The following is a 23,554-nucleotide window of genomic DNA, read 5'->3' on the forward strand; positions in this document are numbered from 1 at the left end:
TTGTGCACTCTCCAGACCATAAAATAGTGATTACGTATGGGCAGTCATTGTATTTTATGTACTTTTTGGTTGTGGTAGTTTTAATTTTTTTTTTTTCCCAAATTCAGTGAAATAAAAGCAACAGCATGCATGTCTCTTGCAAGGCTCTGCAGTCAGTTTCTGCTTTGTTGAAGATTCTGTACTGGAAAAAGAAATGTTTGCTTTAGCTGAGTTCACAATTTTTCTCTTTACCAGTGCTTCATAGTTCATTTACTGGAAATATTAAAGGAAAGGGAAAAGTCTTTCTTTTGAAGATTTTAATTGAACACTAATAGTTTTAGCTTTTGCACCTAAACTGCCATTAAGATAAATTCAGCTGTTCTCCGTTCAGATTTGATACAGTTGAATTTGCTGTTGCTGTAATCTGAGGGTCAAGCACTGCTACTCAGTTGAAACAAAGTTTAACAAAATGGGAGAGTGGATTAATGAGTGCTGAGCATGCAGTGGGGCTTTTAAGGTCCTGCCTCTAACAGGCAGATTATGAAAATCACATTCAGAAACCTTGTATTTATGTGAGGCTTTTCCCCCCAGGGGACACGCTTAAACTAATCTCTTAATGCAAATGAAATGGTGGTTGTCGTAGTTGCTGGTTAATGTTTGTGTGGAAGCAGATTATGGATTGTATTGTGATTTTTGTATTTTCCTCTAAGCCCTGAACTGAGAGAAGCATGCCTGGTTCTGTTAGCAGATACAGTCAGAAAAGAGAGTATTGATGTCCCCCCTTTCCCCTCCAATAGCAAATTATTGTAGTAAATACTGGAAAGTCTTTTGGCTCTCTATTGCATTTCGTTTGATGAAATCTGAGCTACTTGTTTGTGCCTGCAGCCGGTCTCTTGCCAGAGCTGGCTCCTGTGACTCGTTGGGTCTCTCCCAGCACTGGGAAGAATCTCTGCTCTGTTCCCTTGCCGTGATGGAGTTGGGAGCTGCTCGGGAGCGCAGCACTGGGTCTGCTGTACTGCACCGACCTGAACATTCTCTGAAACTCATTAATGAGTAAGAAATTTGAACCTCAGACTTTGGAATAGAGTTTAGTTGCTATGTAAGTTTTTTATTGTCTGTGAAATACTACATGTGCCCAGAGTAAAAACCAAAATGTTTCAACTGTACTTGGACACATTTAGGATAAAAACTAACAGAGTGAATCAGTTGAGTTGACAGTGAAATAATATGCCAAGGAGCAGAAGGCTCTTTAGTCACTTAGTGCATCTAACTGGTCCTATCTAAGTGAATGAATCTGTCCCTTTGAGATGAAGTTTTACATTTATGAAACTCACAGTTACTTGTACATAGTATTTTTAAAAGCTCCATCTCAGGTTAATTTCTGCAAATGTAGAAGGCTAGCACATAACAGTAGCAGCAGCAAAGGCCAAGGTGATGCCAAGAGGCCTGATTGCATTCACAGCCTCTTCCCCTGCCCTGTTCAGGTGCATTCTCACTTACACAGAAGGTAACTGGATTAAATTGTAAGAACTTCTCTGAAAGGAGCCTCCTTTACAAATCCTTTTAGACAAGATGATACCCCCAGACTAAATAAGTGTTCAGGCAGAAAGCAGGAGATTATTTTATTCAGATATTCTGAGGCATAATGCTAATGAGTTCAAGGGCTTAAATCTTTCAACAGTCAAATCTTCAAGAGCATTTGTTGACATTTCTTAGGTAGTCTTTTTTGCTGATGAAAAGTAGATGTGGTCAGCTCTATCACAGGTGTGAGTGTCTTGCTGCTGATTCATTTTAGCATCTGGCTGCTAGACTTACTATTTAGATTTTTGTCTCCAAAAGCTGTTGCCTTTATGCAAATTTAATCATAGGCTGTGTTGTAATAAGAGTTAGGGCTTGCTGGCTATTTTATTTATAGAGCCTGGTGCTACTGTTGAGCACTTCTAACCTCTGGGCTTGAAACAGATTTGCATAACATCAGCAGTCTCTGAGAAATGTGTCCAGCAGCAAAGGAAGGGAATGTTCTTCGTCTGTTGGAAATAGCAGTCAGTTCCTTCTGGTACCTGTTTGCCCCACTCCAGGCTTGTGCTCTCTCCAGAATGACAACTCCAAAATGAGTTGGGATATCTTGTTCCATCTGTGTAAATATATGGGTAATTTCCTGCCTTCCCTACCTGGCTTGCTGCATACTTGCTTTATCAGGGTATTGCCCTAGAAGATAAATGACTGAGGGCTGAGCCTGCCTCTCCGGTGTGACTGGGACGATGTGAGTGCTCCTGTGGTGTTATGCGAGTGCTCCTGTGGCAGGTTGTGGGATGTGTACACTGTGCTGGGAATGAGGAAGACAACTGAGCTAAGTGCTACAGTGAGAAAACAAACACTGTCTGTCAGGAAAGACCTCTCAGTCTACTGCTGTGGTGCTTACTGCCAGATGCAGAAGGAAAGACAACCAGCTTCAGTGGGAATGGGCTTTGGAGGGTCTGCAGTCTGGAAACTAAAGTTACTATTAAAAGTAAAAAAGTAAAAAAAAAGTCTGTAATAGGTCTGTGAAAGTATTACTTTATAATAACTTGACTTTTTGAATAGATGGGCTTTAAGGTTGGAAGGATCAACCTGGCTTTTAAACAACAGTGTTGTGTAATGTTGACAGCACTGAAACAAGAGCATATGAGAGGAGGAGCACATGAAAAAGTCTATTTTGAATACTACTCTCTTTGGCTTTTAGTGATGCATATAGTTTGTCTCACATGAGACAATTGGAAGCAGAGGAAATTTGCCTTCTGTTGAGGTACTTCCTAGTGCATGTGTTATTTCCCTTGATGGAAGTTAAATGTTGTAAATCCAAGAAAATCTCATCTTTCTGTGAATAAACTAATCTATCTGACTTGTTGCAGGGAATATTATTGCAAACCCATGAGCATAGTGCAGTTCTGCTCATTCCTAAAACAAAGTCTTGATGTACTACATCTTGGTGGCTTCAGGTTTACAGGTGCTGACAGCAGGTCTTGAGTAGTACGTGAGTACAGTGTTAACATGGACTGTCCTTGTCACCCTTTTGCAAGGGACAGGAACAATTTGGAAAGGAAAACGTTGCTGTTGCTGGTCAACATGTAGAGATTAATGCTGGCAAGTTCAGTGTGTGATTCTTAGTGGCTGCAAATGCCTGAGGATCCTTTGATGCAGTTTTGGAGACAAGTACTTTCCTGCTGTGCTGTCCCAAAACCACACATGGGGAAGGAATGTGCCTTATCGGAAGTGCCCTGTGCCTGTCTGCTCTGGAGGAGGGTGCCCAGCATTGTTGGGTGCTCTACAGCACCTCTCCAAAAATGCAGTCAACCCTTGCTGCCCAGCTGTGCCCCTACAGTCTTCAGCTGAGCAGGCTGGGTAACTCAGAGCTGGTTAGGGGGTGTGGGGAGGATCACCCCAGGATGCAGGTGGGTTTGGTGAAGTTTGCAGTTGGTAGTACAGCAAGTGCAGAGACCGCAGTCTGCTTATAGCACAAGCGTCAGCATGTCTTGTGCCTGTCACTTGGCTCTGTCAGGTAGGTGCGGCTCAGCAATGAATACCTGGCACTGGAGCTGCTGGCTGAGGAGCTTTATCTGCAGTTTCTGTCTTGGATCTGGTGTTCTTTGTTGGTACCCATGTTAAGAGGCTGTTTTGGTTGTCAGAAGAGCGTCAGGCATGCAGGCAGTTGTCCTGCTTGTGCAAGCGTCAGTGCTGGTGTACGGGTGACTAATGCCTGGGGCCAGCTTCTGCCCTGCTGCATTTCTGGCTGCTGCTGTTCACCACAGCACGCAGTGGCAACCTGAGTGGGGTTAAAAGGAAGCTTGTTGGTCCACAGAATAAATACAGCACAACTGCTGCCAGGAGCAAGGGACCAACAGTGCAGGAGCAAGGTCTCTTCTGCTTCTCTGTCCTGGGTGCTGTCAGACCAGTGACGTGAGGCCCAGACTGACCCAACTCTGAGGCTGAAGAAAAATCTGTGACCTATTCTCTTGGTCTTCTTGTACCTGTGTAAACTGGGAGGAGAAGGAAAAAGGTGTCTGTCTGCTGCTTCCTGTGGGAAGTCATGGGACAGCTGAGGCTGGTAGGACCTCTGGAGGTTGTCTGAACTAACCCCCTGCTCAAGCAGGGCCACCTGGAGCTGGTTGCCCAGGAATATGTCCTCGTGGCTTTTTAATATCCCCAAGGATAGAGACTACACCATCTCTCTGGGCAATGTATTCAGTGCTCAGTTGTCCTCACAGTGAAAAAATGTTTCCTGACATTCAGAGAGAACCTCCTGTGTTTCAGGGTGTGCCCATAGCCTCTGGTCCTGTCACTGGGCACCACTGGAAAGAGCCTAGCTGCCTCCTCGTTGTACCCTTCCTTCAGGTATTTATACACATTGATAAGGTTCTCCTTGAGCCTACTCTTCTCCAGGCTGAACTTTTCCAGCTAGCTCAGCCTTTCTTCATAGGAGAGATGCTCCAGTCACTTATGGAGTGATCCTTGTGAAATGATCCTTGTGGCCCTTCATTGGATGCTCTCTGGTATGTCCATGTCTCTTTTCTACTAGAGAGCCCACATCTGGACTGGATTCAGGTGTGGCCTCACTAGTGCCAAGTAGAGGGGAGGAATCACCTCTTTCTTTGCTGGCAATTTTTACTCATGTAGCTGATGATACTGTTTGCTGCTGCCTTTGCTGCAAGGGCATAAATTGGATCATGAAGTGCTGGGCACATCTATAAACTTCTGCTAACTTGATTTTTTATTTCAGGTTTGCTTGTCCCACCTGTGTAGTTGTGTTCTTTTGTCCTCCTCTCCCCAACTCCCCCCCGCCCCCCCAAAAAGTTATATTTTTATGTGTTTTGAAAGAGGAAGGAAGAAATTTTTAAAGTTGCTGGTATTTTTTTTTATTTGTGCCCACATTTTCCACACAAGTATATTTACCCTGTTGCCATCCCTTATTTCTGCCATGCATTCTCACCCATACCATATTTCTAGGTGGGAGAACTATTACCCAACCTCTTAAATACTTCTCTGTTTTCCAGCAGAAGAACTGACACTGTTTTGATTTGGCCTTCCCAACATAGTGCGAGGATTTGATTTGCTCCAGCCAGGAGTTCCCATGCCAAACATCTTGGCTGTGTTTGGGATGGTTACATCCCAGATGACGCATGGCCGCTGCCGCACCTGTGGGCCTGCCTGTGACTAAAATAGCACATCTGTGGGTGTTGGTTCCATGACAGCCTGGGGCAGTGGGGGCAGGACTTCCCTCACCTCAGTGTGTTTGTCCTCAATGCCCAAAGCAGCTTCGTGTGGGCAGAGGTGTGGTAGCTGCTGCACTTCCAGCCATGCAGAAGGTGGGGAGAGGATGTGGAGCTCAGAGCGAAGTGGGGTGGGCATTGGCCTTGGCGTTAAACACTCGTGCCTGCCCTGGAGAAGAAGCGTGTCCTGGTGCAGGCATGGAGCAGGGAGCGGCGCTTCTCCGCCTCTGTGAGGCAACACCCCAGCCCGGCTGTTAAAGAAACAGCCCTGCATCCCTGCTGAGATAAGAGCTCCTTTGTTGCTTCACTTCGTAGGAATGCTGAAACCTGCCTTCTCTAACAAGCTTGGAAGAAAAAAGGGCAGATAAAGGGGAAGAGGAATATGAGTCACAGAGAAACAACTGGTTCAGGGCAACTCGAGAGAAGCTCAGGGCAGGGTATGAAGACTGCTGTGCTGTCTTCCTCTTGATTCACTTTCTCTGCTGTGTGCAGTTTTTTCTCTTCTTCAATCAGAGATTTGGTAATCAAGCCTGACCCCACATTTCCCACTCAAGCAGCACTCTCAGCTTTCTCAAGGGAAGGGAGGACAGTGCTGGGCTTCTGTGTGGAAATCCATCTCGCCCATAGCATGCTTGTGCACTGGGAGCACCCTCAACACTGATGGGGCTCCAGAAAGGTTGCGGTGAACTCCTCTTTGCCCCAGTCCTTCACTGTACAAAGTGCATGACCCATACAATGGTGCTATCTGGATGTTAAGAGCTGTATTTTTGTGGGTATTGAGATGTGGGGAGGAGGCAGTGGGTACCTGTTAGTGACCAAGCAACCAGAGCTGTCTTTATGCATGGAAAAGTCAAAGCACAACTACAGGCAAGTTTTTCATGTAAGGACAGGAGAGGAGCTGAACCAAGGTTAAATAATAAAGAAATGCTGCAGGTTGGATTTTCCTTTTACAATTTGTGTAAATTTTCCTTTTTTTGTACCATTTTCCTTTTACAAAATGTGTAACTGCTTGTGCTGGGAATTGCAGAGGCCATGGTGGGAAGGAGAGGGTTTCCCATGCTGTGCCTGCCTTGCAGGCAGCAGCTGCCAGGGCTGTTATAGCAGGTGGATGCAAGGGTGCAGCTTATGCTCTGCAAAGCTCTAACTGGGCTAAATCCCTCCTGCGTCAGAGCCTGCCTGTCTCCAGCATGTGCCCGGCTCAGCCGCCTGCTCGGCAGTGGCCCTGTCACCGGGTCGGGCATGGGCCACTCCCCGGGATGTGACTGGCATTCAGTGGAGCCTAGTTCACAGTGCAGTGTGTGATGCAGCCTTCAAGGAAGCTATTCAGGGCCTTCAGAAAGCTTCCCCCAAATCTTTGAGTCCCCTGCTCTGCTCAGATTCATTCCTCTGTCAAAGACGCCATTGATCTTCCTTTCCCCTCGCAAATGCTGCAGTTCCCTGTGCCTTTGCTCAGCACTGTCAATAACTTGAGCTGTGCTTGGTAGATTTCCAGTGCAGCTTGATTTAAGAGCAAGGTGGGGTAATGGGTGCTGCAAGAGCTGCTCTGGTCAGCCCTGTGAAGGGGGGAGCTCCCTGGAGAAGGCACTACAGCACTTTCTGTCCTTTCCTATGCCGAGGTAGGGGCTGTGCAGAGCTGCTTCGATGCGCTCCACTGAGGAGAAGGCATGAACCTCCTTGTAACCGTGAGGGAGGGCAACTCTTCCAACCCAGAGAACAACCACAGACAAGGGAACACTTGAATCTGATACAAAGATGGAGGCTTCTTCCCAAGGGGTTCACAGTGGAACACCTGTGAAAGAAAGTTGGCTGCTCTTTTCTCTCCCCCTAGCATGCTGTGGTGAAAAGCAGGAAAGGTATGGAGGGGAATGGAAAGGCAGCCAGTTTCTGCTGTTTGCCTATAAACTGAGGACAAAGAGGAAAACCTCAGTTTTTAGGTGTTGCCAATTGTTTTTGCAACACAATTCTTGGTACAAGTAATAATCAAAGGAACCCTTATCCTTGTGGGTCCAACAGCAAACTAATGTGTAGATGGATGCACAATTCACTGGGAATCTTAGAGGTCTTTTACAACCTTAATGATTGTATGAAACTCATGAATATGAGCTCCCCCCTGATAAAATGCTTAGGGTAAGTGACTGTCAGTTGTTATGTGTCCCATGGGGAAGCTGTTTGGTGACCTGGTGTTACCAGGGGATGCCAAGCTGTTAGTGACACCCAGCTCTGGGCTGTGTTTCTCCACCAATCACTGTTGTCACTAATACTTGGTGGGCGGCCAAGCCTGTGCGTAGCAGCATGTGGTTACTTGGGTTTTGTGTGTCAAGTTTCAACTCTTCACAGACAAGAAGCTTTAAGATGTCGTTTGTGTTTTGGATTTGCTGCTTGCAACAAAGGACTGCTCCAAACAGAGCAGCGCTGCTTAGCCCCAAATATGTGCCATTCACAGGTCTGGGTTTCTCACTCTTATAAGTAAAAGTTTCCATACCTGAAGAAAAGTCAAGTAACTTTCCAGCAGTCCCAAAGCACTTTGCAGAGCATGCTGGGTATTGTTTTGCTCAGGATGGGGACATCAATGAAGTTATGACTTGTTGAATGTCAGGCTGAGGGCTGGACACAAACCTTTTCTGCTGTTTTGCATGCAGATGTTTTACATGATGGATTGTGTCCCTCCTTTGGTGAAATGATGCCAGCAGTAGGGGACAGTTTACCTCCCCTTTCCAAGAGCCACTGCCTTGCTCTGCAGAAGGGGCTCCCAAACCCATGGTGGTATGCAGAAACAGTTGGACATTGACTTCTGGTTGATCCTCAGGTTACATCCTACCCTGGGACTGGCATTCACTTTTGCAGAATTCACAACCTTTGCAGAATCCACAACCAGGAAAAAGGATGTATCCCATATTCCTTCTTTCCTCTCTCTGTTTTAAGCCTGGACTTTTCAGCCATGGTCTCTCTAGAGATTTTCTCTAGTCTGAGTCTGTATGCATGTGGCCCTTCCACTTGGTGGGGAAGGACAGGAGATGGCATCCATCTCCTCTCCTGGCCAGAGACAGCTCAGGCAGCCCATGCTGCCATGCCAATGAGCTGGGTTGGAGGGCAGAACTAAAGAGCAAGTGCAGAAGAGGAGCCAGACCTCAGCAGGCATCTGGCTCTTTCCCAGCACATTACCATGGTATGCAGTGGCGCAGCTGCCTTGCCTGTTTTTTGTAAAGTACAGAACTGGTAGCTGCTTATTTATCTCATGAGCTGAGGGAAGTGCTAAGAGAGCAATCTTTTCCCCTGCAGGCTGCATGTGTGGGTTTTTGCTTTTAACAGGGAGAGAAGAAAGATTTAAAGATATTTGATCTGCAATCTAGCTCTGAGTTGGTTGAATATTTATTTTGTTGTACGTGCAGTTAGTTATTGAAAGTCTTATCGTGGAAGCAAATCAGACATGGTTCAAACCCAGGAGGCACCCAGACATGGAGAACATTACAAGGAGACCGTGCCACACGCAGAGAAACCTGCTCATTGCCATACTCTCACCTATGTCAGGTTTTCCATGGAGCAAAGGGCAGCTCATGGTGCAGAGTCACCGTGTCCTCCGGGCCCTTTCTGTATGGAACCCCCCAGCCTGCGGGTAGAGAGGGCGGCCCAGGTGCCAGAGCCCCTGTTTGCTGTGGGAAGCTGCTGCCACACAGGACAAGAGAAATGTTGCATGTGTTTCTGAAACGCTGTAACTGCCCAAAGCAGGAGTTCTACAGAAGCCCTGTAGATGGGCAGCTGTGTGAGCCAGTAGAGATGGCGTTCTGTTGTGGGATTCCCTGATGCCTGCTGCAGGCTGGCTTCCTTTATCAGCCTATTCTGCCATGAGGGTGATGGCAAGATTTTTATTTACTATTTCTATCTTCACAAGATTTCTGCAGGCTTCAAGGCTTCTAATTTTTTTTTTCCCTCATTATGTTAAAATATGGTGGGCAGATTCAAAACCTGTTTAAGCATGTTAAAGAGGAGAGAAGGACTGCTTTCCTCAGATGACCTGGCTAAAATTGTAGTTCTGAGTCTTGCAACACAAACTGGATAAGAAACCAAGAATGAGCAGAGCTCTTGGAGTAGACAAGAATTTGGCTGGAAGCTATGTATGGGGAGACCCCCAACAGCAGTGTGAATTCATTTTTGGGTACAATACAGTGCTCTTTGCCTGACACAAAGCGGGGCTGAATGCCTGTCTGCAGGTGGGCAGGACAGTGCTGTATTTACCCAGGGTGAAGACAGTGTGCTGCTTCAGCAATGCCTCCCAAAAAGCAGTGGGGAGTGAATGATGTGGTTGGTTATTAATTTTCTTCTCAACCAGATTCTGCCCCTCTCATGTTTTGCTGTCATTTTTTTTTTGGGGGGGGGGGGGCGTTGGTAAGACTACACAGCATTCCTCTTCAGCAGAGAAGTCAGGATGGTTAATTTGCTCCAGCAGCCCATGGAAGAGGAATCCTTTTGCTGTCTATTAGAATGGCAGCTGGCTGCAGAGGACCATGAAAAAGGTGCTGCTGGCTCTTGATGGATTTGGTGTTTTACTTAAAGCTCCACCTTCCCAGAGTAATATGAAGTACATCAAAATGTCAGGTTTCATTATGCAGTTAGTGGTTAGGGAGGAAAACTGAAACACAACCCTAAAGGCTCCCAATCTGAGGGAGAAGCCAAGTGCATTATATGTAAACTCCTGCTTTTTAAGCATTAAATTCTGACCTTTACATTCTCCACAGTTGGCACCTATGCTGCTCCTGCTTTTTGTCTTTTGTTTGGCAGTTTTGGTGTGTTTCCTGGTTAAGCCACGGTGTAGCTTCATGGCTTAGCGGCTTTGATGTGCTTTCCAAAGCCTGATACCGCTGCCTTGGGTGCATCTCCACTCTCTACCCCTTGGTTCTCCCTGCATCAATTCCTCACCCTTGGCTTCCTACAGCAAATAGTACAACGGTCTAAAAGTACAAACACTTTAGGCAATGTAGCCCCCTCTTCTTACTAATTTAGGAGGATCTTTCATTGCCAAAGCTCTGTCAGTGAAGAGCTGGGGCTAGCATGGGCAAACCCAGCCTCTCCCTTCCAGGTGTGATTGCTGCTGGAGGCACTGCCTGGGCTCCTGCCAAGGTCCAGAAAAGTGTCAGCTGCTGTCTGCTTGGATGGAAACAGGGAAGAGCTGTGAGCCTGCACCTAAGCTTGTAAGACAAGAATTTCAGGAGGGCTCCTGAGGCTGTCATCTGCACTGCTGAGTACTGGCAGCCATGTCTAGGGGTGATGATTTACCCTGCAATGCTGCAAGAAGGGAGGGGAAGACAGCTGGAGAAGGGGCTACAAAAGAAAAGCAGGGAGAGAAAGGCCTGGAAGTGAGATAAGACAGAAGAGTGAAAGATAGATCAAAAAACAATAAAGTAAAATGGACTAGAAAAAAGAAGAACTGGGATTTGAGATGTGGTCAGGCTGGTCTAGGATGACTCTTGTCCATCTGGACATTTCTTTTGGTGGGGTACATGCCAGTGCCTGGCCAACCTTGGGCCAGGAGCTGCTGCTTGGACCAAGCCCTTTGCTGATGAGGTGATGACAGAGAGAGGCAGTTTGGGATGGAGTGGACATGGATTTACTGATGGGCACAGCCCCTGGGGATGAAAAGTGCAGGAGAGGGGAGAAAGCACTGCCCACCCCTTGGAGAGGCCAAGATTGCTTTCATGCCACCGTCTGTGGGATAAAATGCCAATGAGTCCTTTGGCCAAGCAAATTATCTGCTGCAAAAACTTGTCTCTCAGAAGAGGTTGCAGGGCTGAGCTGTCTCCAGAGTTTGCAACAGAATAGCAGGATAATGTGGTAGAAATTGCTTAAAGGTTTTGGGTTTTGTAGCCTTTCACACTACAAAATCATCTATTTCACCCCTCAGCATAGGGCTATCCCCAGTCTTGCACTGCCAACAGAGAAAATTGGGCTTTAGATGACACCTGCACCTGAGAAAGGGGGGAGATGCCCAAGAATAATGAATGTGACATTAGCTGCACCTCAGAGAAAGAATCTGAGTCAGCATTAGTGTGTGATAAACCACCCCCACCCACTTTAAAACTACCAGTTGTGTTTGTAGTTTGCTTTTGAGTTTTTTTTTTTAAACATAAAGACATTGTTGCTGGTGGTGTGGCAGAGTGTAGGGAATCAAAATATAATTTTTACCATCTGGGCCTGACTTAGCCTCATTCTTAGGGGTCTGATCACTAATGAAGGGCAAGCTGATGCATGGCTAAACATCCAATAACCTTTCAGCACCCCTGAGTGTCTACAGCCTGTTTTGCACAGCTGCTTGTCCAGGTTTTGAGTAGGGAGGTAAGAAGCAAAATAACTGCTTGAGGCCATGGCCATGGAGCAGCTGACCTTTAACAAGGCAAAGCTAGATGTGGGTTATCATGCCCAGCAGTCCTCTACCTGATTGCAATCTTCTTGAAGTTAAAAGGAGTATTGAGTGTGTAAAACCAGGGATCTGGTTCCAAAAAGTGTCATCTTTCATGGCACATCTTTCAAAATGCTGGAGAGCAGAGGACTGCTGCAAAGAGCAGCTCCTTGGGGACGGTCCCCACATGCTGCCTCCGGGTACTGGTGATACCTCACAAGACTGAACATGGGGAGGGTCAGGGTCTCTGCTGTGGCCATGCAGCTGTGAGGCTTTTTAAATTGTGCATCCATGGCTGGACCCCCACAAGTTGTACTGTTGCTACACAAGTACATCATCAGCAGGGAGCAAAAGCAGATGGAGCAGAACTTGCTTCTCTCTTAGGACAGCCAGAAGCACTTGAGCATGATGAGATTGTCCCAGTGGGGAAGGAGAGCCAGACCTAACCCAAGGACCCTGCATTGCTTCCTGCTCCTGGCTGAGCTTGTTTGCCCCCAGCCTGGTAACTCCATATTGAGGGGTGAAGTGCAGGTGGCTGCTGAGAGAGGAGGGGTGGGACAGGGATGCTCCAGCACCTAGCGGGGTAGGGACAGTGCTGCCATGCAGTGACACAGGCATGTGATTCTACTACTAGCAACTACATGATATTGCTGGCTTGGGGGCTACCATGGGTCAGGTCTTCATATGGCCTTGACTAGGACCCCAAAACCCAAATCTCTTCTTATTAGCTATTAGCTATTATTAACTGATGGGTTTAGCAGAAGCTTAGCATCTTTAGCTGTAAGGAGGTACTTGGCAAACTCTGTTGCATCCCCTAAGGGCAAGTGCCCTCTGTCCTCACCCTCACTGGGTTAAACACTTTCAAATTAGAGGGAATCAAACAAATTCCCTCTCTGTTCCCATAAGGAGTTTCCGCTGGGTCACTGGATGAGTGTGTTGCCTTACAGGATTTGGGTGTGCTGGCAAAAGTGGGATGGGAATCTCAGCTTCCTCTCCCGACCTTGCAATTTCTCTGGCTAACAAGGCAAGCCCCCTCCTCCGACATCCTGGCATGAGCCAGCAGAGCCCACACAGCCTTCATAAGCCCGGTTTTAACTTAATTCCTGCCTTGCTGAGGGGGAAAAAGCACAGAGCTCAGCTGTCAGTGTTCTCTGACCTGGGGATCCTGCCAATCTCTTGCAGCCCTTTTCTTCGGCTTCCCATTTTGAAATTGACTCGTGGGTCTGGCTTGGAGTCCTTGGTGCTGCTGTGCCAGTCCGTGCTGCAGGTCTGGCTTCATGGGAACCCCAGAAGCAGGGGGTGCCTGTGTGAGCTGGAACAGCTGTAAGCATGATGCATAAGCAAGGTCTCGGTGTAATTTGCTTTCCTGAGCCTGCACTGTGTTTTAGGGCAAGGCCTATGAACACATCCCTGGGCTTCAGGTGCTGTATAATGCACCTGAGCTGCACAGCGTTCAGTAGAAGTTTGCTCCATCTGGTTTTCCTTTGATGAAACAAAAGGACTGCTTGTGGTGATTAGGGCTGAGTCATAACCAGCCTGGCCTATTTGTAAATTGTCATGTCTCTAACCAGAAGCCTGTGCCAAGGGAAGCAGATGCTCATGGCTGCAGTGCTGGAAAGGTGACTGGAGCTCCAGGACACCTGGTAGGGCAGCAATAAACCACCTTTTATTAGCTGCTGTGAAAACAGGTTCTCTCATCTGAATCCTGGCCAGATTACAAGCATCATGATAAATTAGTACCAGTTAATGTGCTCATCATAACTACTTCAAGGGAAATTACTAGGAATCACAAAGAAGCTCTTCATTTAAATATTATTCATTTATTTTAAATTGCCAAAAGTGGGCAGGTGGGAAGGAATGCAGGGAGTAGACAGTGATTAGCTGTAATTGGCAAGGCTCCATGGCTTCATGCAGGGGATGCCCCTGGATGCCAGGGCATGTTCTGTGTTCTCAGCATGAAGGAAGTGGTAATTTTAAATATCACAACCATCAGGCCAGGCCTGTGTGGCACGGGGGCTGAGAGCTGGAGCTGCCTGGGCAGTTGCACGTGCCAGAGGGCCAGCTCACACCACCCTTCTCTAAGCACTTAGGGGTGAGAGATCCCCTTTAATGAGGGAAATAAGATCCCCCATCTTGGTCTGTATGGATACTCATGGCCTCTCTGGGCTGAATTAATTTTGGACAAATGTCAAAGACTCATCTAATTTTATCTTTGTTTCCAACCATGCAGACTTTCCTCCCCAGTGTTAGCCCCTCCAAGTCACATCAGCACAACAAAAATCAGTTCTGTATCTCAAAGGGCAGCTCACCCATGGCAGCACCACTCTACAGATGCTTTGCAGAACTTCTAAGCATGCCAAAGTGCCTCTTTTAATATTTACACTGGCAATGCCCTACAGCAGCAAAGGCACAAGCCTTAGAAAAGTGTTGGGGCAATGGCTCAGTGGTGAGTGGCCACTGGTGGGGATGAAGGGCAGGTCCTGCAAGCTCAGAGGAATATCCCTTGTTCACCAGGTCTTTACTTACCCAGTAAATGGGAATCTAAATACAGCACCTTGCATTCCCCTTGCACCCAGCTCCACCCTGCCATGTGCCTGTGGCTCAAGCAAAACACTGCAGAAGCTGAGGCCATAAGGGACCTCAGACGGGTTTGAGGCTGAAGCCACAGAAATGGTGCTTTTTGAAAGTCTTCCTGAGAGAAGAAAACCAAATGAATACAATTTTTTTCTTTTGCTACAGCCATTTCCCTGATGAATAAAAGCAGAGCTTGTGTCTCTGAGCCGAGCAGCCGAAATATCAAGGACTGGCACAGTCAGTACCTGTGGGGCTAAACCTGCTTCAAAACCACTCTGAAGCACATAGATTTGGGTAAAGATGTGGGTCCTCCTTCTGAGGGCTGCACAGGGGGAAGCTGCCAAGCTGGAGGCATCCACAGAGGCACAGGAATGACATCTGGAACCCTGGGATATGAAAATAAGCTGGGAATGTGGGGATGTTTGCTCAGGTGTCTCCTGCCAAGCTTACTACTCTGAAAGAGGCATTGATGAGCAGCCCCAACCACAAGTGGGGTCTGATCCAGCCCAGCAGGTGGTTTTCCCCAGTTCCATGACACCTCATCCACAGTGGATTTTGGTCTGGCAAGGCAGGCAGCACCTACTAGAGAAGGGCACTTCAGGCTCCCCAGTGTCATTTTACACCCACCTGCCTGGTTGTGAACACTTTGTGGGACTTCAGGGTGTTTTTTCAGCAGGCTGATGTCTCAGAACAGAGCTTTGGTTTTGAATAAATTTAAAAAAAAAGGCAAAAAAAAAAAAAAAAGGTTTTTCACCCACAGAGTGGTTGGTCACTGGAACAGGCCCCCCAGAGAAGTGGTCACAGCACCAGCCTGACAGTTCAAGAGGGGTTTGGTACATAGTGTGACTCTTGGATTGTCCTGTGCACAGCCAGGAGTTGGATTCAATGATCCTTGTGGGTCCCTTCCAACTCAGTATATTCTATGATCTATGATTCTATGATCCATAGCTTCTCAGGGCTTTTGGCTTTTCTCATTTCTGCAGTACCTGAGCTTTTCTTCTGCAAGCTGAGTATTCCTAGTGGGAATCAGAAATAGCTCAAACCTGTCCATAATTCATCTAGCATGAAGTTGCTGTTTCCAAAGTTGCTGCAGTGTCCACATCCAAGCAAGCAGTGGTGGACAGAACATTCCATGGGCCATGCATCCTGCCATGCCCTAAAGAGGCTTTCAGCTTTGAGTGCCTGTTTGCTTACTGTAAAATTTAGTAAGGGCCCCTCTGTGCAGGCCACGTGGCTACAGGGTTCGTGGAAGATTCACTGCTTGGAAACAGCCTTTGAGCCAAGGACTGAGAGCAGGAGAGGTACATACAGGTGCTGAGGGGAACAACATCACTTCTGGGGTCATGGAGGGGAGAAAAGAACAAGGGTGGCACTTAGCTGGCACTCATCATAGGCAGCAAAAATGCATCCTCCTTATTTCCTTCACAAGGAAAGGAAACTTCCAGAAATTTAAAACTGCCGTGTTTAAAAGCATCTTTTTTACCCTGTTTGGTGGGACAGACAGAGCTTGTGCTTTGCCCTTCTGCAGCTCCACAAGCAAATGGAGTAGCTGAAGCTTCTTGATGTCTGGGATATGGAAGGGAGGCACCTCTGGACTTGTGCTCTAGTACAGCATAACCCTGCATATGCTGGGGTAATGTTTTTTGCTCACAGTGTGTTTCCAGCTGCTGGAATGAGGAAAGGGAGTGCTAAGGAGGATGGTGGAAACAGGTTCCTTATTTTGCCTAATTTGCTTTCCTCTACCCAAGTTCTTTCAGGGAGATGGAGAACAGCAGCCATGCTATTAGTTGCCCATGCCCCTTCCCAGTTTCTGATAGCCACTGAAATAGAAATACACAGCTAATGCAGGAGAAAACAGCATGAGCCTTTGTCTCTTCCCTCCTGAGTAAGACTGGATAATCCTCCAGATCTTACTGCTGATGCCATGTAGTGTGGTAGTTGAAAAATGACAGGAAGGGGAGTAAGAGGCTCAAAACCTACCCCTACAAATGGAGAGCCCTGCCCGGGATGGGAGGAGGGCTGAGAGACCTCAGGATGCTGAGGAGTTGCTGTGGGACAGTCAGCCCTTGCTCACCCCAAACACTTCAGTGTTCCACACACCTCTCCCAAGCTGCTGCTGGGGACATGAAGCAGCTCCTCCTCTGGCCAGTTTGTTGGCATAGTGGTTTCTTCCAAGGGCATTAATGTTACCCTTTCCCATGCTATGTCTGTCACTGTCCCTTGTGGATTCCTTGGCACAAATATCTGTCCCCATCACTCCGTGTTTCCCCTTAAAAACATGAATGGGTCCTGCACTTCCCAAACACACTTTAACTACTTCTTCTCTGCTGTGTGCTGCCTCCTCCAGCTTCTTCACCAGTTATACTCAACCTCCTGTTGAGTACTCACTGCTAGTTGTGCCCTGTGCTCCTCAGTGTCACCTTTCCTCATCGCAGCATCTCTTGATTCTCCCCCAAGTGTCTGTGATTGAAAGGGGAGTGGCAGTACAGCACAACCCCTGACAGATTATTTCTGTTAAATAAGCAATCTCTCATCTGCCTTAATGCCAGTCTCCTCTGACAGCAAGAGAAAGGTTTGTGAGCTTCAGGCACTCTCACTGTCCAGAGGAAACATCTGCACACTGATATCTGCTATTATAGAGGTGATCCTCTTCCGTTTTAAGTGCAGGATTCTTTAAATTAATGTAAAAGAACTGCAGGAATAGTTGAATTCCTTGCTCCATGTTCTATCTTTTATGAAATAGCTAAAGACTGGTTTGGTAAAAAAACATATATGTACACAAGCATTCCAAAGGTTCTCTTTCTTGATAGATTTTTCTCTCTATATTTCCCATATTCCTTAGCTACAACTGAGTACATAAATTGATTCGGCTGTAACTGAAGTATTTGGAGTGGTGGTTGTTTAACATGTTGTTAGATCACTAATTTAAAAGCAGGTAAAGAGAATGAAATTGTACTTGATGCTCCTTTCTTACTTCTGCAAAAACAGATCCTTAAAAAAGAAACCAAACTGAAAAAGTGGTGAGTGTACAGGAAATGAACAGACATTTCAGTGGGCAAAAGTTATCTGTAATTATAAAAGTTATCTAAAAGAAATCTATTTACATTTAAAGTTTAAACACTTCAAGGAGGACAACTCTGTTTGGAATGGTTCTGACAGTCTGGAATATGATTAGATACTGTGATTACTATAATCTAAAAATGCAGTTTAAAGGATGAAAAGGGGTGGAACCTTTGTGAGTCTTTCTCCTTCCCACCATGTGTCACTACCCCAGCATTTGCCTCTGAGGGGATCTGAAGCACACATTTTTATACAGAAATAATAATGCTATAAAATAATCAGTGTCGATGCTGATTTTAAACCCTTCAGCCTCAATACTTTGTATTTTAGCTGTGGGAACTACTGAACTAGAAATCACACAGGCAAAATTTTCCCTGAGGAACCAGTTTGGTTCAGCTTGCATCTACTGGCAAGGCTGAGGGTTCTTTGTAAAACCAAACCTCAGCCATGTGGGGACGTCCCTGTGTGTAGGACCACCTGTGTTGACAGGGGATGGTGGGATGGGCAGTGCCATGGGTGCCTTGTGTATGCTGGGGATTGGTAGCCCAGGTTTGCAGCTGGACAGTGTTGCTCTGGGAATCACAGCAGACCTGAGCACCTGGGTTTGGCAGAGGTGAGGTGGTGAGAGGCTGTGATTTTTTTTTTTTAGTTTTGTAGCCTGTGGCATGGAGAGAATAAGTGGTGGGATGGGATCCCACTTTGCAGCTACACCCCTGAGTGCCCTGCCATAGCACCTCTGCTCCATGCTCTAGGACAGTAAGCCGGGTCACTCCCAAGGCATCATTTTCTGAGGGAGAGGTGGGTTTTAGCCCCAGGTTTAGCTATATGCTTATTTAGCTCACTAAAGAAGCCGGTAGTTTTTTTATCTTTTAAAATTTGTCATTTGCCCAGACACTTTCCAGTGCTTATCCAAGAGGAATTCAAACCTGCTGCCAAACTGATTTTCTCAGCTGTTTTTTGTGATGTGTATGAATGTGGAGGAAGCACACACCAAAAGCCACTGGAACAAGGAATGGTGGAGGCAGGTATGAAAGACACTTGTTTAAAATGCAAGTGCACAATGTTTTGCAAAAGCTTCAATTAGGTTAATTGTTCCTGTTGAACTAATGCAATCCTACATTTACATAAGCTCCTAAGGTATGACTCTTAAACTAGTTTTCTTAGGAGAGTATCAAAGTCTGGCTGACTGTTCTTATTTCTGGCTTTCTAACTCTAGACAGTGCTGAAAGGAATGATCATCTCAGCTGGTTTGATGCAACCACCACAGTCTAAAACAAGCAAAGGCACTGTCAGCTTGCTCCCCATCACATGTTAAACCAGTCTTAGTGGGAAGCTGTCCTAGAGCCAGCTTGCCTTGCCTAGGTATAGCATGTTTTTGTGCTCAGACACATGATCAGTTTAGGGGAACACACCAGCCAAACATCTTCATGTTGCCTTTAATCAGTACCAAAGGAAGACTTTTTCTCGTGTGCAATTTGACTCAGATCTTATTCTGTTGCAATTCTGGGAGCTACTTTGGAGAGAAGAAGCCCCCAGAAGTGAACATTGGTGATGGTTGAGGGAATATGTATGTGCCAACCCTGCTCATCCTATCCAGGTGTTAAAAGTGTAAAAATCACCACAACAAAACCATGAGCTGCATTAATGTCAGCAGTGGGGGAAAGCTGGCAGTGCAGTAAAGGAAAAAGATGTGCCAACACTTGGCAGCTTAAAAATCTTCATCTAGTGGGCGAGACCTTTGAGTGTCATCCCTCTTTTGAGAATATAGCACACTTACTAGGGACCAGTCTTCCCTTCACTGGAGGCTAATACTAGCCCAGTGGGCTTCCCCTGCAGAAAACCTATCTAGTGTGTTATCATGGAGATGGGAAGGTTAAGTTTATCCTGTTGCCATGTACAAGGCAGCTCTGCAAGGGCAGGCCCTATGCAGGCAGCAGCATCTTAAAATCCATTCTCAGGTTGTGAAGCACACAGAGAGGTATGCTCCTTTGAGGTATCTTTGAGGTATCTTTCAAACTGAAACCAAACCAGTGGATTTAGTTCAAACAAATGGCATTTGTGTATGTGCTATTGTCTAAATCCAGACTCGAGATCCCCAAGGAAAATCTGGAATAATCCAGTTGAAGAGCGTATTTGAAGTGGAGCCTCCCGTTGGTGTGTGGCCCTGCCTGTGCTCTCGCAGGAAGGAATGCCTCCAGCGGGATGAACCAGGCATCGCATCGCCCTGGTTCACACGGCCTGACCCAGCTGAAGATCAGGATCTACTTGACTGGGGAACACACCACGGTTTTTTCCATGGCCCAGCAGCAACTGCTGTGTGCTGTATTTTGAGGAGTGAGTTGAAAGGATCGCTGTCAAGCAGCATTGCGTGGGGAGCATTCCCCTGCCGTGATGCGGAAGGATTTAGGTACGTAACTCCTGACGCAGCTGCATAATAGACACAATAAACTGGTTTTGCATCAGTCCCTAATACTTTATCCATCTGCCTTCCCTGGAAAGCAATGCTTAGCTCTGTGGAGAGCCACTGTGGGGTGAGCAGGGCCAGTCTGGAGCTGCGCCCTCCAAGCACTGGGTGGGTGGTGGAGGGTGGATGCTGATTCCCTTCTTGAATGCCTTCCTCCACAGCCATGGCTACCCTGAGAGCCAGTTTGGTCCTTTTAAGAAAACTGCCGCGCTCCTCAGTGGGAATTTCCCTATTTAAAAGACCATCTTGCAATTTCTTTAATCCTTCTGTCAAGGCCTCAGCAGTGACTAGGGGTGTGCTTGATCCCTGCCCAGCCGCCCAGTCGTTTCATCCTTTAATTCAGGTTAATGCTTCAAAGAAGTACTGTACTTATCCCCATTACACAACCGCAGTCTGGAGGCATTCGGGGCTGGCATACCTTATTTTAGCATCAACTCCTCTTAAAACTATTAAGCTCCTGATGCTATTTGCATCATGTTGATTTATTTTATGAATCAAAGGAAGAAAATTTCTCAAGGCTGTAAGGTGTTAAAAAACTGTGTCATAAGACTGTGGCTGTAGCTTATTCTCTTACTTGTTTTGCTTTCCTTGCTAAGAGGTAAATTTTTAAAGAAATGACTAGCAGTTTATGGAGAGATTTTAAAAAGTATGCTATGCATGTGAGTATTCATTGTCTGAACTCCCCAAACTTCTAAAAAAGTGCAGCCTCCCTCCTCCATCTCATCTTCCTCTGCTTTCTGGCTGCTGACAAAGCTTCCTCAAGCACAGTGCACCTGTGGCTTCACAGACGCCTTCTTCTTTCATGGTAGAGCCCGAACTCCATACTAGCAGTGTGGGATTTAGGAGAGGAGGAGGTGTGGAAGGGCCTTCATCTCACTGGAAACATCCTCCATCTCCTTCCCCTTTCAAACTCAGTGCTACTCTTTTTGGCAGCAACCACCGGGGAGCTCCTGCTGGGAGCCCCTTCCCTTGTATTTGAGGTGCATGAAAGAAAAATGGATTCCCTTGGTTGGCAGTGTGGGTTGGTGCCATTTATTAAAACTTCCTAGAGTATAATTAGCAGAGTGAGGGGAGCTCCTCAGGTGTGCCTTTCCAGTGAGCAGGCTCCTCAGTGCTCACTCACACCTACCTGGATGGCAGCAACCTAAGTAATGATGTTTGTACACAAATATGTTAATGGTCTATAGTTTATACACAAGAGCTGAATCAGAATACGCTACAGTGGAAAGATTTTCCTGAAAACATCTTTGCATTTCAAGAAGAATTTGGCTCTGTATTTTGAAAAACACAACAGCTGTGGCTGTCCCACTTGTGGCCATGCTCTCAAACCTTTCTTTCAATTTGCAAACCCACACTTTTTATTTTTTCCCCAGCAGTACAGTTTCCAGAACAGAAAATTTAATGCTGCTGACAACAGAATTGCTTTTCTTAGCTACCCTTCTTGGACCTATTTGATGTGACCTCCTGGGGCCCAAGGACCCACAACTCTAGACTGCATGCCTCAGAGAACAACTCAGTCTCCTTCAAAATTTAGAAGGATGGCGCTCAAACGTGACAGTTGAATTGGCTAAATTTATTGAGAAACTAAATTTACTTCCTCAAAGTTTGCCTTGCAAGCATGCCCTAAGATTTTCCCAGGCCATTTGGACAGAGATAATGATTTTTCTGGAGGATGAATAAGCATAGTTTTAAGTCTGTAAAGAAAACAACAGCCAACAGAAGCCAAAAAAAGTGTGGGAAGCAATGTTTTATTTTAAAATGTTTGAAGAGTGAATGTGCTCAGTTAAAGAAAGACTGTCAAAAATACCACCAAGTGCCTAAAGCCCACTGTGATGTTAGCTTATTGCAGTTCTCCCTTGTTCTCCCATGCTCTCCCACGTATTTCTCTTCTTGGCTAAGACACAGCCCAACCCATCAGTCAGAAGGCAGAGAAGGGTGTTCTTTCCCTTCCTCCTGGGACTTACTGGGCAGCTAGCATGGAACACATGGTGTCACTTTTTTTGATGTATCCTGCAGCCAGCTCCCCTGCAGACAGGAGGGGCATGTCTGGTGGCAACCTACACCTGGGTTTAGCCTGAGCTTCCTGTAGGTGTAGTCCTCTCTCAAGGCAGAAGGCAATGCCTTCCAGCCCTGTGTTACTATCATGCATTTGAGCGTGGCTGTACAAAAAGGAAAATATTTAATTCCAGACAAGTTAATGAACTCTCATTTTCAGCCCTTAGTCCTTTAAATAGCAGGACAGGAAATATGAGTAACTTGCAATATCGACAGAAAAGGAAAGTAGCTGCTTCATTCTTTTATGGCCTGTTACCCTATTGAACAATGACGTGAGAATGTGCTGGGACAAACCTGATGAGGTGCTCTCTGCCGCAAGGTGCCCATTAGGCTGTTTGTTTTTCCCTTACTTAATGGTGTCATTTGCCTTATGATGCATCTTGAAAATACCCAAGGTAACCACATGCCCAGCACCGGCTGAGCACCCAGAGTAGGGAACTGCTATTGCAAAGTCAACCAAATGATTTGACATCTGGAAATTATCCAGTTTACAAACATATACTTTATAAAGAAGTAATGTTCTCCAGATTTTAGATTTGCAACATACCACAGAGATAAAACTCTTTTGCAAAACTAGGATAATTGAAGATTTTTGCTTACCCTAGCAACCCTGGTGTGGAGCACCTGGCTGGATAATCTGGTGCTAAGACTGCTGACAGCTGTGTCACCATGTCCTCCTGTGCTCAGGAGATGTGTGGTACCCACATTCAGTGAGCAGAACAGATAGACCCCAATATCCTCTTGACTTGAATTATTTTAGCCATTCAAATCCAGAATGCCGTCTTTGCAATGACCTAGGACGTATTGCTTTGTTGCTGTTCAGGACATGGGTAGACTCTTTTATACCACTTTCCTTTTTCACAGTTTGTTTCTAGCCTTCCTCACTAGAATGGAACTAAATATAAATCTAGCATGGAGGATGGGGAAAGGGAAAGGAAAAGGGAAGAGGAAAGGGAAAGATATTTCAGACACATGTGTGAAAATGCAACTAAAAGACTGGTTTAAACTGCCTCCAGGTCTCAATCTTAGCCAAAATAATTTCTCAGTATACTTTGGGGAAGACATGAGAAGTGAGAGTCATCATTCACAGAAAAATTAATGTGGAGGAGCCTAGCATTTTGTGTCACTTCAGCCACTGAGGAGCACATATTGATGGAATGGTGCTTTGCTGTGCTGTAGACTCAGAGCAGATGGATTTCCCAAAATATACAGACATAAATCAAAAGGAAAAATGACATCCTATGTTAATGAGCAACTAATTACACTGCAATAGTGTTTTGAAGCCATGTATCTGCCACATGTAAACAAGACATCTCACTGATCCAAAGCACTTAAGACAATGCAGCAACAGCTTTTTTCTCTGAAAGGTGGAACCAGAGCTATGCCAGCACTGATATAAAATCTGTTATCTAAAAATTAAACGAGATGTTGCAGTACGTATTCAGATTCAGGAAAGGCTTATATTCCTTTATAGCTAGTAAGACTAATAATAGCTCTTACTATGACAAAGTTTTTATTTTTAAAGACACACATCCTCCTACTTCAGCATGCAGGTTAATCTCTTCCTTCAAGTGCCAGTAAGCCAGACTGAATGAGACTGCAGTACACAAAACATTATTTTGGACAAGTGGCCCCCAGATATAATCCCTTCCTAAACCCATCTGCACGTGTAAGATTGTACTCTGATAACACTGATGAGAATGGTCTTCCCAGGAAGGGCCAGGCAGCTATCACGGGCTGCTGAAGCAATTCATACACTTTTTCTTATCAGCATCCTGAGCAGCC

The sequence above is a fragment of the Vidua macroura genome, chromosome 1, assembly GCF_024509145.1.
Source record: "Vidua macroura isolate BioBank_ID:100142 chromosome 1, ASM2450914v1, whole genome shotgun sequence".
In the NCBI taxonomy this organism is placed as follows: Eukaryota; Metazoa; Chordata; class Aves; order Passeriformes; family Viduidae; genus Vidua; species Vidua macroura.